General features: G+C 40.5%; 1 protein-coding gene across 3 annotated transcripts in view; it reads left to right on the top strand.

Annotated features, from left to right (window-relative positions):
* The window catches only part of TESK2 (testis associated actin remodelling kinase 2), a 135,602-nt gene that overhangs the window by 2,740 nt on the left and 115,406 nt on the right, over positions 1–17,456 (top strand). The window contains exons 1-2 of one of the 3 annotated variants that reach the window (XM_032607412.1): positions 1,817–2,147; positions 12,895–12,931. The exons of 1 other annotated variant lie outside the window; for it this stretch is intronic. The gene's annotated coding sequence lies outside the window, so the exon portion shown is untranslated. Of the gene's footprint in view, positions 1–1,816; positions 2,148–12,894; positions 12,932–17,456 lie in introns of those variants that run through there. One more of the 3 variants, XM_032607405.1, reaches the window with a different exon arrangement.

Here is a 17,456-nt window from a genome sequence, read left to right as displayed (position 1 = left end):
TACCAGTCCTGGTATATATTTGTCCTAAGCTAAGATGTGCAGTGGACTCCCATCTCTTAGCTCAGTCTAGCTGGGAAGAGGAGACAGTTATCTGAAATAAAAGCATAATAAAAGGCTGGGGTGAGTAGAGCAGGAACTACTTCCTGTTTTGGGGTACATTCAAGGCCCTGGCCTAATCAGCAGACAGGTCATGAAGGGTGGGCCTTTGACACCTGAATAGCTATAAGGCAATCCTCATGTTTTTTCCCCCTCAGCATTAGGGAGATTGATGAGAATGGAATGGTAGAGATGAGACCTGGGTCCAACAGAACCTGTTCAAAAAAACAAAACCCAAAAGTTCCCATGAAGGCTCATCTTCCTGCTGAAGCAGATACAAGGAACCCCTGTCTTTTACATCTTTTACTGGGCAGGTGATATATCTGGCATAATAGCACTATTTAATCTACTTGCTACCAGTGCTCTACTTATTTATCAACTACTTTGCATCAAGGTCTGTGGAAGACAGGTTTGCAAGGGTGCCAGGGCTCCAACAGAAACATTAAATAGCAATGTGGAACAATGGTATTTGAACTGTCACCAGGTGGCAGCACATGATTTGTTGCCAGGAGAATGATACAGAAAAGGCTTGCCAAGGGGACTGGGTGATGGTGACCTCTTTTCTCCTTTTAGAGATCCTGTGAGCTATCAATCTTCCTAAAACAGTGTCCTGTAAAGGCTACTCTCCTGCTAAAGAACCTCTGATAATTCTTCCAGCATAAAAAAGAAAGGACAAGTTTGGCATTTAAGCTGAACCCACATTTAACCTCTTATCTCTGCCTTCTATCTCTTACCACACATCTTTCTTAAACTTTATTGCCACCAAAAATGCACACCACCTATACTCCAACTGTTCAAATCCCACTCATCTGTCAAGACCCTTCCAACAGGAGGCAAGTCTAAAGATGGCACAAAGGAGGTCTCTAACCCCAGGGAACGTGGGTGCAGGAAGGCCATACTCCACTGTTTGCCTGCTCTTGCCCTGGAAGCTTCAATCTGCTCAGGCATGAGATCATCAAGGCTCATGCCTTGATGGCATGAGGTCCAGGCGTATGGAAAGCAATATGTGCCTGTTGAACAGCTGAATAGCATTCTTATTCCCTAACCTGTTTTCAAGCCAGCTCAAGTGTTAACCTCCTGGAAGAAGGCTTCACCAAATCGAATTCTTAGTTTAGAGGTATTGCTCGCTCAGCATTTATACCCATTGCTCTTACTATCTCAAGTCGCTAATAATTGTTTATTTCAGTTTTCCCTCCACACTATAGTGAGATCCTGTCCGACTCTGCGTTCATACGGCTTTTGCCTACTCAAGTCCTTATTCAGCTATATCTTCACCAAGCCAAAAGCCGCGCCAGTAGAATCCATTTTCTGTTGCCTCTATCAATTACCAAGCGCTTATATGTTTGGCATTTTGATTGGCCCATTTTGTGTTTACTCTCCCGCCCTCTGAGAGGCTCCTGGGCTCGGGTTTTCCCCAGGTGTATTCCCTCCTCCTTGGTTCCGCCCTTGGTTCCGCCTTTCCCGCACACCGCCTCTTCTGTTTTTACTTCTACTTCCTTCCTATTGGTTCCCTTCGTCCTCCGGAGTTGGCGCTTTGGGCTGATGATTGGCTTTTCTGAACGCCCATTGTGTCCACCCTCATACCACGTGGCATTCCTAGTGCTAATTGGGCAATTCCACTAGCTCGTTTTTCCAGTATTAACGATTGATTGGCTGCTCTGAGGGAGGGCTTGAGGAGGGGGGCGTGACCGTTGAAACCCCGCCCCTAGCTTCCCTGCCCGCCTGGGCAGGAGTTTCAGTCGCTCGCGACCGGGCAGCCCGGGGCTCTTCCAGCTGCGCTCTTTGGCTCGCCGGCCGGATCATTCTCCTGGCCTCGCCGAACAGGCCGGGGGGAGCGGCCCCGGCTGCGGGGTCATGGCAGTAGCCTCCTCGTCCTCCGCCGCCGCTGGCCCAGCCGAGTCGCCGGCTTCTGCGCGAGGGAGCCCTACCGCCTCCGCAGGCTAAGAGCCGCTGCCGCCTCCGAGCTGTGAGGGCTACTATGCTCCCTCTTTGCCTCCGCCTCCCCCTCCCGCCCGCGCAGGCACCCCTCTGGCTGCTCAGTCCCGCCTCAGGTAACGCCAAGAGAGCGCGTGGGGCACTAACCCAGGGCACCCCGGCCCGCGTGCGCGGCTGCCGCCCGCCTGGGCTTAGGAGCTTTGGTGCTCCGGTCTTTTAGCACTGGCAAGACTCCTTCGCTTCCCGGAGCCTCCTCTCAGCGGCTGGGGACACTCCTCGACCCCTTCCCCTACTCTTTTCACTTCCCTCAGGGTCCCGGGACGGCTTCTTACCCCTGCCCCGCGCCTTCTCCCTCCCCACCTTAGAGGCCCGGAACCCGTAGAAGTTCCTTCGTATCTGGGACTTGGTCCCCGACTCCTTCAGGCTCTTTCCCCACTTCAGAGACTCAGGACTTCTTCATTTCCTCGGAGAACTCCCGTTTCTGAGACCTCCAGCTCCACACTGTCAGCTCGCTCAGAGATCTGGACTCCCTTACTTTTCTCAAACGTAACACCCTCGAAAACACCCACTTCTACCCTCGAAAGATACTTCCCTCCCCTCAGACACTACTGACTCCTTTTTTTCACTCCTCCCCTGTCATCCCTCCTCTCCGCATCTTTCCTTTTCCCTCCTCTGCCTTTTACCCTTAACTTTGAACACTCTGGACTAAGCCAGTATTCAGATTTAGCTAGAAGTGAAACCGGGTTTGTCGAATTTAAAAACCTTTCAATGTATCCCTCTGAAAAAAACTTTGCTAAATAATTTGGACTTTATTCTGTAGGTATGGGGAGCCATTGAAGCTTTTAAGCAGGAGTTTGGTATGGTTGATTATCTCTGGTGAAAATATGGAGGAAGAATTCAAAGTGAAGAGCGTGGAGGCAGAAAGCCTAGGTAGGCAGGAAAGTAGTGTGCTAATCCAGGTCAGAGGGGAATAGTGGTAGGAAAATGAAGAGAATGGCATGCAGTTCCATGAGGTTTCAAAATAGAGTTGACTGTATGATTCCATTTATACGAAATGTCCAGAGTAGGCAAAACTATAGAAACAGAATGTAGATTAGTGATTGCCTATGGCTGGAGTTGGGGGTACACACATGCAACAAGACCTAGGAGTAGGGTCATGGGGTATATACACTTTAACTTCATAAGATATCAGATTGTTTTCCAAAGTGGTTGCAGCAATTTACACTCCTATAGCAGAGTATGAATGTTATCACTGCTTCATATTCTTATTAGTATTTGGTAGTATCTGACATTTAAATTTCTACCAATTTAGGGGGTATAAAAAGGTACTGTGGTCTTTATTTGCATTTCCCCAATTATTAATAATGTTGAATATCTTGTGTTACCCAATTTGGTTTCTTCTGTGAATTGCTTGTTAAGTCTCTTGCCCATTTTTCTACTTTGTGGGGTTTTTTCTTACTAAGTTCTAAAAGTTTTTTTTAATACACTTTGAGTACAATTAGTTACAAAAATTCTCTTCTGATCTGTAACTTGTATTTTCACTTTTGTCTTTTAATAAATAGTATTTATTATGAAAAAAATAGAGTTGAGAGAATTAGTGGGGGATTTCTAACTTGGCTGATGGGATGGATTGATAGTGTTAATTGAAATAGGGAACATAAAGAAGCAATTTTGAGAGGAGGTAATGTGGTTTTGGACAAGTTTAGTTTGAGATGTTTTTCAGGTATCATTGTGGGTAGATGGAAATTTGGGTCTGAAAACTGGGAGAAAGTTTGGAACTGAATACATATATTTGAGGGTCAACAAAGAGTATATGGGGGATGTTTGAAGCCTTAGTATGGGATGGTAATACTGAAAGAAGAGAAGAAAAGGGCTGTGGACCAGAAGGAATATCATTGTTTGAAGGGTAATAGACGCTGAGAAAGAGAGGTTAAAACAGTGGGACAAGAATTAGAACAGAATGGCATTATGATAGAAGCCAAAGGAAGAAAGGGTTTCAAGAAGGGAGAGGGCGACCATCAGTGTATGATGTGGTGTATGACCAGTAGAATGAGAATTAGGAAGAAACCACTGAATTTAGTAATTAGGAGATCACTTGCTTTCTTTGAAAGACACTTTAGATAGCGTGATGCTGGGAATGATGGCAGTAGTCAGATCGTGATGGATTGAGGAGCAAATGTGAGACAGTAAAATTACTCTTTCAACAACTGTGGTTGTGAAGGAGAGCTGATAGTAGTGAAACACCTTTGTTGAGGTTATGCTATATGCCAGGTATCATAAAGATGCGTTATGGATCACAACAGCCTTGTTTATTTATCAGTATCCCTCTTTTGCAGTTGGGAAGGCTATAGGCAAGAATTTGAAAAAGTCTGTCTAGCTCTGAAACCTGTGTTCTTTCCACTATGGCACATGTGTGTTTTTCTTTTTAGTATGCTAGGTTGAGGGGAAATTTTATTTAGGAGATACATTGGGCATTTCATTCTTTGACACCAAAAGGATAGACATCGAGATGGATAATGATGTGGTAGGAGGGAAGGAAGGTGAGAGAGTTTAAAAGATGGTTTTATTTTGTTGGTGTGATAAGTTATCTGTGGAGACGTCAGTTATCTTTGGAGACTGAAGGAACTATGGCGAGTTTCTGGCTTGAGTATTATGGCCATGGAAATATTCAATGGAAAATTAAAGAGGAATGGATTAAGGATTCTTCTTTTAATTAATTAATTTATTTTTATTTTTGGCTGCGTTGGGTCTTCGTTGCTGCACGTGGGCTTTCTCTAGTTGTGGCGAGTGGTGACTACTCTTCATTCAGTGTGCAGGCTTCTCATTGCGGTGGCTTTTCGTTGCGGAGCACAGGCTCTAGGCGTGCGGACTCAGTAGTTGTGGCTCGCAGGCTCAGTAGTTGTGGTGCACAGGCTTAGTTGCTCTGTGGCGTGTGGGATCTTCCCGGACCAGGACTCGAACCTGTGTCCCCTGCATTGGCAGGCGTATTCTTAACCACTGCGCCACCAGGGAGGGAAGTCCCTGGATTAAGGATTAAATAAAAAAGATTGCTGACACATTTAAGCCAAGTTAAAGTTAGAAATATATATTTGTAGTGGGGCCCAGGAGCATGCATTTTCCCTTCCAGCAGCCTAAGAGGAAGAAGGCAAAAAAGATGATTGGGTTGATCCAGAATTGGAATTTACAGAAAAGAAAGGTAAAATGGAGAGTAATTTTACATTGCTAGTGATAGTGTGGGAGGTATGATGGTATGATGCACTTTGAACGTCAGAGCTGGGGCTGTGAGAAATAAAACCTTCTTTGGGGCTGGTGTACTTGGAAAATAAGGAGACAATCAGAAATGTGGTTGAAGACTAGGTTTTGTAAGAAAAACAGAATGAGAAAGCTGAGAGTTCAGTATAAATATAGTTTCAAGGTAAAATAAAAAACAGTGTAGGGACTTCCCTGGTGGCGCAGTGGTTAAGAATCCACCCACCAATGCAGGGGACACGGCTTCAAGCCCTGGTCTGGGAATATCCCACATGCCGCGGAGCAACTAAGTCTGTGTGCCACAACTACTGAGCCTGCACTCTAGAGCCCGTGAGCCACAACTACCGAAGCCAGCGTGCCTAGAGCCCATGCTCCGCAACACGAGAAACCACCACAATAAGACTGCGCACCACAGTGGACTAGCCCCCACTCGCTGCAACTATAGAAAGCCCATGTACAGCAACAAAGACCCAACGCAGCCAAAATAAATGAATAAATGAATGAACGAATGAATAAATAAGTAAATAAATAAACTTAAAAAAAAAACAAACCAGAGTGTAACTGTCTCAGTGCTGTTGAAGGGGAATAGACGTATAGATTATTGAAGTAGTGGGAGGTTAAGGGACTATAAAGGGTATTGATATGTCATCAGTATAGATGTCATAGTTGCCCACTATGAAGCGGGAAATGGAACAGAGAAGATATTGTGTCCTATATGTGGGGCTGCTCAGAACTAAGGGACCCAGAATTGAGTTGGACGTTCCTTGGCACTTGTTCAAAAGCAGTACTAGGTGGTACAGATATTTGTGTGTAAATTAATGTCGAGATCCTCAAATACTTGATGCCCTGGATGTATGATGTATTATTCTCTCAAACAGATGTCTGGGATGGTCTGAAACACAGATCTTTTGTGATTTGGAATATGATAGGCCTGTTTAGCTCTGTTTAAGAGTGTACGTGCTGAGAAGCTAGACTAGGGACTCTCCAACCCAGTATCCCCAATGACATTTTGTACTTAGTTATTTGTAAAAAGTAAATTACACATTTACATATTTACATGTACTCATTCCCTGGCTTATTTAGAGTAGAAAGCTGACTTGCTGTAATGACGTTTTTCTCTATGTGAAAGTGTTTATAAATACAATCTTTGTGTCGTACATTTCATCTTTTCTGCAAAATGAATGTTGTGTTGGAATTTGAAATCTATGATAAGGGCTTTTATGAGAATTTTGTCTCCTTCTGGTAAATGAAGCCCAAGTATTACATTGTATAGTGTGGGTGATGGTGAATGTTTTGGGCCAACAATGAGTATTATACTGTTTTCCAAGTCATCATATGCAGATGACTTCAATGTAGTCTCACTGGTGTTATTTCTGCTGAGCACTCGGAGTGGTTGTTTCAGAGAAAGGCTTACTTGTGATAATTTTTAAATCTTACATTCCTGAAAATTTCAGAAAGGCAGTGTGATATAAGGAAAAAAGTGGAAGTCCTGTCATCAAGCCTGTTATGATTAGCTATATGATTGTAGGCAAATTTTTTATCCTCTGAGCGTTAGGTTTTTTTTAATTTAATTTTTGAATAGGTAATACATTCAGATGGTTAAATAAATAGTTGAATATTTATATATTTTATATAAACAGTGGAAGTCTCACTCCTATGCCTATTCCTCATCCACGCAGTTTCATGTCCCTTGCCCAACCACTTTTACTGGTTTCTTTACACTCTTTTAGACTTTCTTTAGGCAAACGCTTACAATTATGAATGTATTTTTCCTACTTTTCATGCAAAAGTTAGTCCACAGTCCCCACTGTTCTGCACCTTCAACCCATTACCCCCCAAATTTTTTTTCACTTAATGTATCTTGGAGATCTTTCCAGATCAGTACATAGAGAGTTTCTGCTTTTTTTCAAAAAATCTGCATGGTATTTCATTGAATGGGTGTATCATAATTTAACTAGTTCCTTATTGTTGTACATGTGTGTTGCTTCTACTCTTTTGATATTATAAGCAATTCTGTAATGGAGACCCTTGAACATGTGTCATTTTACATGTGTAAAAGGATATTTGTGGGATCACCTTATAGAAAGTGGGATTTCTAAGTCAAAGGATATATGCATTTATAACTGTGAAATATGTTGCCAAATTGCTTCCCTTTGGGGTTGCTCCAAAATGTGCATTGCCTGTTCACTCACCAACATTAGCTGTATCATAGCTAATACTTACATGGTACTTACTGTGTACCAGATACTGTTCTAAGTGCTTTATATACATTACTTCATTTTATCTTAATAACATCCTTTGAGGTAGGTACTGTTATTATCTCCATTTTTCAGATTAATAACTTGAGGAATAGAGACTTTAAGTGATTTGCCCAAATCATACAGTTATTGTGGCAGAAATTCAAACCAAGTATTCTGGCTTCAGGATTGGTGTTACTAAGATTATGTTTTACTGTTATCAAACTTGAATTTTTGCCAATCTGATAGAGAAAAATGATACCTCAGAGTAGTTTTAAGTTTTAAAATATTACGTTAAGGTTAAGGATCTTTTTATATTGTTTGATCACTCATGTTTCCTTTTCTGTAAACTACGTGTTTAAATTCTTTACCTGTTTTTCTTTTGAGTCATAGGCCTCTTTCCTATTAATTTTTAAGTTTCTCTCTCTTTTTATATATGATATAAATATGTATTTATATATGTATTGATATATGTGTATTTATGTATATATATCATGTATACATGTAATAAGATAAATTTTTTTGTCTGGGGTATGTATTGCAAATATTTTCCCATTTTGACATTTGTCTTCTGACTTCTTTTATTCCCATGCAGAACTTTTAGATTTTTATGTAGACAGACTTATCAATCTTGTCTTCTATGGCTTTTGGATTTTGAGTCGTAGTTAGAAAGACCTTCTTCATCTCAATCATTAGTTTTTTAATCTATCCAGTGGGAACAAGAAAATAGAATTATTGTGAAGGTCAAAGTACTTTGTGAACTGTAAACTGTAAATCATTATACAGATGAAATATGGTGTTACTTATTAATTTGTCTTCTGAACAAATTGTATAGAGGTTGTCATCTCTTCTCCTGCATTAAATGGAATAGGATGACAAATTTTTGTTTTCTGCAGTGTGGGAAACTAGGGTGGTATTGATCTTGTGGTCAGTGTTTTTCTTGGACAATTTGCATGGGGTCTTTTTCAAAAGTAGGCACAGTGGAAATCCTGAAGTATTTTTGCATACTTTAGTCTTTGTTGTTCTTTGTATTAGGTATAATTGGAATCTGACTAAAAGTTCTCAAAACTTGTTTTGCTTTCACATTAGCTATGGTTGACAAATTTGCACATTATTTACTTTGTGTATTGTATTCTTACTGATTGGTAGGAATTTGTAATTTGGGAGGACCCCTCCCTTTTGTGTGTGTGTGTGTGTGTAAGATTATAAAATTAATGCATGTTCATTAAGGAGGAATTGGGGAATAGAGATGATTTTCAGTTATTCAGATCTCCCCAAGATTCAAAGAGTTAATAGCCAATGTTAACATTTTGGACTCTCAGGATTCTTTTTGTGTATGTGTTTGCATTGTCATTACCAACTCCCAGGGTCTGGCATAGTGCCTGGCCCTTAGTAGGTGCTAAATAAATATTTGTTGACTGAGTGAATGAAAGAATGAATATGTTTTTATATAGGAAGTACAGAATCTCAATGTCTTACTTATTTTCATTTTTTTATCCACTGTAGATTTTGATTCATATAGTAGTATTAAAATTTGTGTGCCAGGGAGGTAAGTTCAAGTCTAACCCTCACAGAGCTCAGAGTCCAATGAAAGAGACAGATAAGCAACAATTAAAATACTGTGTGATAACTATAATAACAGAGCTTTGTGGATAACTATAATAACAGAGCTTTGTGGAAGGCATTATCAAAGCACAGAAAAAAGAGATTGAGGGGTCAGAGAACACTTCCCATATCAGATGATCACTGGAGAGCCATACACTGGAGAGTAGAAGAGGTCAAGAAGAACATGCCAGGGAGAAGGAATATTCCTTCTAGGTATTGAAGTGTGAGCAGGACTCTACAAGTAGTTCTCTATGTTTGGAGCAGATTGTGTCTGTGGGTAGACGAATAGAGATAGATGAGGCCGGAGATGTGGGCAGGGGCCAGATAAGAAAGAGCCTTTGTATCACACATGAAAAGTTCTCAAAAGTTTACTTATTTTGGAGAATAGATTGGGAGAGGTGTGAGAGTGAAGATAGGAAGACCAAGAAGATGTTAACTGAGCACAACAGCTGGAATGAGATGAACATCACTTAAGCCAAGCTAGGAGGGGAAAGCTACACTTGAAAGGAGGGTTAAGTCTGGGGGCTAATGATTAGGCCAGTTTTAGTAGAGCAAAGTCTTTGAATGCCAAGCTAAGGAATTTTATATGCAACAAATGTCATTGAATTTTTTTTTTAATTAAAAAATTTTTAGTTTTGATTGCGTTGGGCCTTCGTTGCTGCATGTGGGCTTTCTCTAGTTGTGGCAAGCGGGGCCGACTCTTCGTTGCGGTGTGCGGGCTTCTCGTGGTGGCTTCTCTTGTTGCAGAGCACAGGCTCCAGGCGCACGGGCTTCAGTAGTTGTGGCACACGGGCTCAGTAGTTGTGGTGCACGGGCTTAGTTGCTCCGCAGCATGTGGGATATCCCCAGATCAGGGATCGAACCCGTGTCTCCTGCATTGGCAGGCGGATTCTTAATCACTGTGCCACCAGGGAAGCTGCCATTCAATTTTTTCTTTTTTTTTTTTTTTTTTTGCGGTTTGTGGGCCTCTCACTGTTGTGGCCTCTCCCGTTGCGGAGCACAGGTTCCGGACGCGCAGGCTCAGCGGCCATGGCTCACGGGCCCAGCTGCTCCGTGGCATGTGGGATCTTCCCGGACCGGGGCATGAACCCGTGTCCCCTGCATCGGCAGGCGGACTCTCAACCACTGCGCCACCAGGGAAGCCCCTGAATTTTTTTTTTAACTGTCATGTGTGTTATGTGAACTGTTACAGGTTGCAGTTTGCTTCCTTCCCACTAGTCTGAAATAATGTTGAAATCTTTCATGCTTATGAAATAGTAGAGATATTATCAAAGACAATTGTATTTAAACAGAAGTGAAATTTCAGACTGGAATATAACCCGTTATTTGAAAAGTATATATGTGTATATATATTAAAGAACTATGAAAATAGGCATTGTTTGAAAATACCTTTTATAATAGTCATGTACTCTTTCCTTTGGATTCTTAAGACCAGATAACCCTCTGGCATGGTAAGGCTCTGGTCTTGTTGAAGCTTTACAAGTATAAGGAAATCACATTAAAAGTCCTCTTAAAGCTCCATAGTTACATTACAGAATACATTTTTAACTGGAATTAGAATTTTTTTCCTGAATTTAAATCAGAAAGAAAATATTTTAAGGAAGCAAACCCCTTTCAGAAAAAAGAAATGCCAGGGAGTATGCTGTAGTTAATATGAATTTGGTCGAATTACTACAGGTCAGCTTTTATATTTGTATTTCTGTATATTAATAATTAAATGCTTTAAGAGACTCATTTTCATTATACATTGATTGTGAAATTATGTTCAGTTTGCTATATTTATTGTCAATATAACATTACAGAAAGTTTAGAATAAGAGTAAAGAATAAGTCATACATTTTCTACCCAAAAAAACATTATCACTTTGGTATAATTCCTTTATTTTTTCCAGTGCATACTTTTATATAATTATAATAATTGATTATTCAATTTTTATATTTTTGCCGCTCCCTCTTCGCACTTAACATATAAATTTCATCTCATGTAGTCTAAGCTATTGTAGTGGGAGGGATGAAACGGTGATTTTTAGTTGTTTTAAGCTTTTTTTTTTTTTGCGGTACGTGGGCGTCTCACTGCTGTGGCCGCTCCCGTTGAGGAGCACAGGCTCTGGAGGCGCAGGCCCAGTGGCCATGGCTCACGGCCCAGCTGCTCCATGGCATGTGGGATCTTCCCCGACCGGGGCACGAACCCGTGTCCCCTGCATCGGCAGGCAGACTCTCAACCACTGTGCCACCAGGGAAGCCCTGTTCTAAGCTTTTAATCTTCATTTTTTAAGCAAAAGTAATGCAAGATCATTATAAAAAAACTGAACAAAAACGTATTCCATACAAAAATGAGTCTTGGGACTTCCCTGGTGGCACAGTGGTTAAGAATCCACCTGCCAATGCAGGGGACATGGGTTTGAGCCCTGGTCCGGAGAGATTCCACATGCTGGGGAGCAACTAAGCCCATGCACCACAACTACTGAGCCTGTGCACCACAACTACTGTGTCCACATGCCACAACTACTGAAGCCCGCGTGCCTAGAGCCTGTGCTCCACAACAAGAGAAGCCACTGCAATGAGAAGCCCATGCACAGCAAGGAAGAGTAGACCCTGCTTGCCGCAACTAGAGAAAACCCGCATGCAGCAATGAAGACCCAACACAGCCAAAAATAAATTAAAAAAAAAAAGTCTTTCTTATAATCACCTCTTCCACCAAGATAAAGTTTAATATATGCATTCCTTTAAATTGTTTTTTTAGATATATACTAATGTTTACTATTATATTAAAAAATAAAAATACGATTGCACTATACATTCTATTTTGCCAACAGTGACACTGTCAAGTGACAATACCAATATCTTGGTATTGTCACTTGACAGTGAAACTTTGACATCTCTCCATGTTAGTATATATAGAATTTACCTCATTCTTTTTTTTTTTTTTTTTTTTTTTTTTTTTTTGGTACGCGGACCCCTCACTGTTGTGGCCTCTCCCGCTGCGGAGCACAGGCTCCGGATGTGCAGGCTCAGCGGCCATGGCTCACGGGCCCAGCCGCTCCTTGGCACGTGGGATCCTCCCAGACCGGGGCAAGAACCCGTGTCCCCTGCATCGGCAGGTGGACTCTTAACCACTGCACCACCAGGGAAGCCCTACCTCATTCTTTTAATGACTATATAATACATTATTTGGATGTACTCCAGTTTATTTAACCTACCCTATTGATGGACATTTGGATTGTCTCCAGTTTTTTTCTGTTACTGACAACATGTAAGTTAATACATTCTTGTACATTTATCTTATGTCTGCTTATAGTAACTCACTTATTTTGTTTGTTTGTTTTTGTTTTTGTTTTTTTTTGCGGTACGCGGTCCTCTTACTGTTGTGGCCTCTCCTATTGCGGAGCACAGGCTCCGGACGCGCAGGCTCAGCGGCCATGGCTCACGGGTCCAGCCGCTCCGCGGCATGTGGGATCTTCCCGGACTGGGGCACGAACCCGTGTCCCCTGCATCGGCAGGCGGACTCTCAACCACTGTGCCACCAGGAAAGCCCAGTAACTCACTTTTAATGGCTATAAAATATTCCCTTTAGTGGAAATAATACACTTGAGAGAGAAATAAGGTTGAAAAATATTTTTTGGTGAATATTTTTTGACAATACTTCATGTTATTAATTTTGTTTTGCCTTTTATCAGATTCCTCCTTTGACCTTTGTAATGTAAACTATAGCAGAGCCTGCCCTAACCCCAGGAATCTAACTTCCTTTTTCTCTTGATTGCTTTCTTTGCCAGCCTCTGAAATAGACTTCTAACAACTTTATCAGAAGAGGTGAGTTGCCTATTTGACCTAAGTGGTCTTCTTAAAATCAAATAGGAAAATTTATCAAAATAAAGATTAACCTGGAAATTTATTTATCTATTTATTTTATTTATTTATTTTTGGCTGCATTGGGTCTTCGTTGCTGTGCGCGGGCTTTCTCTAGTTGTGGCGAGTGGGGGCTACTCTTCGTTGAGGTGTGTGGGCTTCTCATTGCGGTGGCTTCTCTTGCTGTGGAGCGCAGGCTCTAGGCACGCGGGCTTCAGTACTTGCGGCTCGCGGGCTCTAGAGTGCAGGCTCAGTAGTTGTGGCCCATGTGCTTAGTTGTTCCGCGGCATGTGGGATCTTCCCGGACCAGGGATTGAACCCGTGTCCCCTGCCTTGGCAGGTGGATTCTTAACCACTGGACCACTAGGGAAGTCCTATCCTGGAAATTCATAATCCTCTTAGTACTTTAGCATCTCAGCTTATTTGAATGGATCTAATATCAATCGGTTGATCTTGTGTCAAGTTTCATGTTCCAGCATAAAAAGTTTTAGATACATTTAGTGTACTTAGAAGATCAGAAACTATGTTTTTTATATCCAGATTATGGGAAATAATAATCCTACTCAATTCTGTCCTAGTTAGACCATATATGTAATATTGTGTACTTTTTTTGCTATTGTGTTTTAGAGGAGCTTTGACAGTTTGGAGGGCAATTAAGGCTAAACTTTAAAGAAGATAACCAGGGAGCTCTTGATGCCATGTTTCATGGGAAACTTGAAAGACTTGTGTATATGTGCCCTGGAGAAAACTTGGTAACTGAAAATGTATCATAAAGAAGAAAACCAGACTTAATTTGTTGTATACTTGCAGCATCCAGAACTAGGATTAAGGTTGGGCTGGGGAAGAGAGAGGAAAGGGAACTCATTTTTACTGAATGCTTACTGTGTGTTATGCACCCTGCCTTTTGCTTCATTTATGCATTTTTATCCTTTAATTCCTTAGTGTGTTGTCATTAATTCTCATTATAATTCAGTGAGATATAGTTAATATTTACCTCTATTTTATAAATGAGGGGGAGAAGTTAAGTAACATGCCCAAGATGATTCAGCTACTTAGCTGGAATCAGAATTTTTTAAACTTGTCTTGTTTATTTTGGTCACATACATATGTTTTAAATAATATGTAACAGTGTTATTTTAGAAAATTTTTTTTCTGCTCTCATTTCATGAAGTTTTATGTCTTTACATGCTTTTTCAATCTCAGTATCTTTGCCATCACTAGATCTTTTCTGAATTATCTAACACGGTTTGCCATGGTATATCATCTGCTCTTCCCTCTAAGCTCTTTTATTTTTTTATTCTAGCAAAATTTTTTTTAGTAGATCTTGAGATTTTTAACTTAATTGTGATGCTATTTATTTATTTATGGCTACGTTGGGTCTTCATTGCTGTGCGTGGGCTTTCTCTAGTTGTCACAAGTGGGGGCTACTCTTCGTTGCAGTGAACGGGCTTGTCATTGCTGTGGCTTCTCTTGTTGCGGAGCATGGGCTCTGGGCGTGCGGGCTTCAGTAGGTGTGGAACGAGGGCTTCAGTAGTTGTGGCACTTGAGCTCCAGGAGTTGTGGCTCACGGTCTCTAGAGTGCAGGCTCAGTATTTGTGGTGCACGGGCTTAGTTGCTCTGCGGCATGTGGGATCTTCCTGGAGCAGGGATCAAACCCGTGTCCCCTGCATTGGTAGGCGGATTCTTAACCACTGCGCCACCAGGGAAGCCCTGGATTTTTTTATTTTTTTAACATCTTTATTGGAGTTATAATTGCTTTACAATAGTGTGTTAGTTTCTGCTTTATAGCAAAGTGAATCAGCTATACATATAAATATATCCCCATATCTCTTCCCTCTTGCGTCTCCCTCCCTTCCACCCTCCCTATCCCACCCCTGTACGTGGTCACAAAGCCCCAAGCTGATCTCCCTATGCTATGTGGCTGCTTCCCACTAGCTATCGGTTTTACATTTGGTAGTGTATATATGTCCATGCCACTCTCTCACTTTGTCCCAGCTTACCCTTCCCCCTCCCCGTGTCCTCAAGTCCATTCTCCAGTAGGTCCGCATCTTTATTCCTGTCCTGCCCCTAGGTTTTTCATGACCATTGTTTTTTTTTTTTTTTTAGATTCCATATATATGTTAGCATATGGTATTTGATTTTCTCTTTCTGACTTACTTCACCCTGTATGACAGATTCTAGGTCCATCCACCTCACTACAAATAACTCAATTTTGTTTCTTTTTATGGCTGAGTAATATTCCATTGTATATATGTGCCACATCTTCTTTATCCATTCATCTGTCGATGGACACTTAGGTTGCTTCCATGTCCTGGCTATTGTAAATAGAGCTTCAATGAACATTGTGGTACATGACTCTTTTTGAATTATGGTTTTCTCAGGGTATATGCCCAGTAGTGGGATTGCTGGGTCGTATGGTAGTTCTATTTTTAGTTTTTTAAGGAACCTCCATACTGTTCTCCATAGTGGCTGTATCAATTTACATTCCCACCAACAGTGCAAGAGGGTTCCCTTTTCTCCACACCCTCTCCAGCATTTATTGTTTGTAGATTTTTTGATGATGGCCATTCTGACTGTTGTGAGATGATATCTCATTGTAGTTTTGATTTGCATTTCTCTAATAATTAATGATGTTGAGCATTCTTTCATGTGTTTGTTGGTAATCTGTATCTCTTCTTTGGAGAAATGTCTATTTAGGTCTTCTGCCCATTTTTGGATTGGGTTGTTCTTTTGATACTGAGCTTCATGAGCTACTTGTAAATTTTGGAGATTAATCCTATGTCAGTTGCTTCATTTGCAAACATTTTCTCCCATTCTGAGGGTTGTCTTGGTTGTCTTTTCATCTTGTTTATGGTTTCCTTTGCTGTGCAAAAGCTTTTAAGTTTCATTAGGTCCCATTTGTTTATTTTTGTTTTCAGTTCCATTCCTCTAGAAAGTGGGTCAAAAAGGATTTTGCTGTGATTTATGTCATAGAGTGTTATGCCTATGTTTTCCCCTAAGAGTTTTATAGTGCCTGGCCTTACATTTAGGTCTTTAATCCATTTTGAGTTTATTTTTGTGTATGGTGTTAGGGAGTGTTGTAATTTCAATCTTTTACATGTAGCTGTCCAGTTTTCCCAGCACCACTTATTGAAGAGGCTGTCTTTTCTCCATTGTGTATTCTTGCCTCCTTTATCAAAAATAAGGTGACCATATGTGCGTGGGTTTATCTCTGGGCTTTCTATCCTGTTCCGTTGATCTATATTTCTGTTTTTGTGTCAGTACCATACTGTCTTGATTACTGTAGCTTTGTAGTATAGTCTGAAGTCAGGGAGCCTGATTCCTCCAGCTCCGTTTTTCTTTCTCAAGATTGCTTTGGCTATTCGGAGTCTCTTGTGTTTCCATACAAATTGTGAAATTTTTTGTTCTAGTTCTGTGAAAAATGCCTTTGGTAGTTTGATAGGGATTGCATTGAATCTGTAGATTGCTTTGGGTAGTAGAGTCATTTTCACAATGTTGATTCTTCCAATCCAAGAACATGGTATATCTCTCCATCTATTTGTATCATCTTTAATTTCTTTCATCAGTGTCTTATAGTTTTCTGCATACAGGTCTTTTGTCTTCTTAGGTAGGTTTATTCTTAGGTATTTTATTCTTTTTGTTGCAATGGTAAATGGGAGTGTTTCCTTAATTTCTCTTTCAGATTTTTCATCATTAGCGTATAGGAATGTAGGAGATTTCTGTGCATTAATTTTGAATCCTGCTACTTTACCAAATTCATTGATTAGCTCTAGTAGTTTTCTGGTAGTATCTTTAGGATTCTCTATGTATAGTATCATGCCATCTGCAAACAGTGACAACTTTACTTCTTTTCCGATTTGGATTCCTTTTATTTCTTTCTCTTCTCTGATTGCTGTGGCTAAAACTTCCAAAACAATGTTGAATAATAGTGGTGAGAGTGAGCAACCTTGCCTTGTTCCTGATCTTAGTGGAAATGGTTTCAGTTTTTCAGGATTCTTTTTTTTAATTGACAAATAGTTTATCATCTTTTGTTTCTGAAGCCTTTTTTGTTATTATTATGAGAAAAATGTAACAAACACCCATTTACCCATATAAGAATTGTATTTAACAATTAACATTTTGTAAGATTTACTACATCTTTTTTTTCTGATATATTTTAACACAAGTATAGACATGATATTTCACTTTTATTTCTGTGTGCATCTCCAAAAGTAAGTCTTATACAATCTTAATATCATTATCACACTTAAATTAATAGAACTTTCTTTTATCAGCTAATAGTATTTCTTATTAAAATTTCCCCAGCTCTCTTCTATAACTAGTTTGTTCAAATCAAGATCCAATGAAGTCTCATTATTGTATTTAGTTGTTAAACTTCTTAATTCTCCTTCAGAGTCAGAATTTGAATATAGTACTGTGCTTTCTCTATGCTTTCTTTTCCTTGTAAAGAAAAAGCTTTGTAATGATCTGAACTTTTCAATAATAGAAC

This window comes from Phocoena sinus, chromosome 1 (genome assembly GCF_008692025.1).
Source record: "Phocoena sinus isolate mPhoSin1 chromosome 1, mPhoSin1.pri, whole genome shotgun sequence".
NCBI lineage: Eukaryota > Metazoa > Chordata > Mammalia > Artiodactyla > Phocoenidae > Phocoena > Phocoena sinus.
The sequence above is the reverse complement of the archived record's forward strand: the minus strand, read 5'-3'. Positions and strand labels throughout refer to the sequence as shown.